This window comes from Cucurbita pepo, unplaced genomic scaffold (genome assembly GCF_002806865.2).
Source record: "Cucurbita pepo subsp. pepo cultivar mu-cu-16 unplaced genomic scaffold, ASM280686v2 Cp4.1_scaffold000134, whole genome shotgun sequence".
In the NCBI taxonomy this organism is placed as follows: Eukaryota; Viridiplantae; Streptophyta; class Magnoliopsida; order Cucurbitales; family Cucurbitaceae; genus Cucurbita; species Cucurbita pepo.
Window position 1 is genome coordinate 649 of NW_019646436.1, and position 683 is coordinate 1331.

A 683-nucleotide genomic window follows, 5' to 3' on the forward strand; every position below is an offset into this window, starting at 1 on the left:
TTCTAATGGTGTTCATATAATGTGATATCTCACATCAGTTGGAGAGCATAATGGAACATTCTTTATAAGGGCATGAAAATCTATCTATAGCAAACCCGTTTTAAAAACCTTGAGGTGAAACCCAAAAGGAAAAGTCTAATGAGGACAATATCTGGTAACATTGGGCTTCGATTCGATCTGTTACACATGGTATCAGAGTCAGACAATGAGCAATGTGCCAGCGAGGATTTGAATTCCGATGGGGGTGGACATAAGGCAGTGTGCTAGCAAAGATGCTAGGTTCCAAAGGGGGGTAGATTGTGAGATCTGGGGAGGAGAACGAAACATTCTTTATAAATATCTGGAAATCTCTCCCTAGCAAACGCGTTTTATAAACCATGAGAGGAAGCGTAAAACGGAAAACCTAAACAAAATAATATATCTATCCGCCGATGGTCTTTTGGGCTTGGGCTATTACATATAACTTGAGAACTCGACCAACATGGATTACCCAACTCATACGATAAAAGTTGGGCTAAATTTTGAGAACCCGACCAACCTAGATTACCCAACTCATGCCATAAAAGTTCGACTTGAGAACCCGACCAACTTAAAATTTTAATCCGGACACACAAAGTTACAAAAAAAAAAAAAAAAAAAAAAAAAAAAAAAAAAAAAAAAAAAAAAAAAAAAAAAAAAAAAAA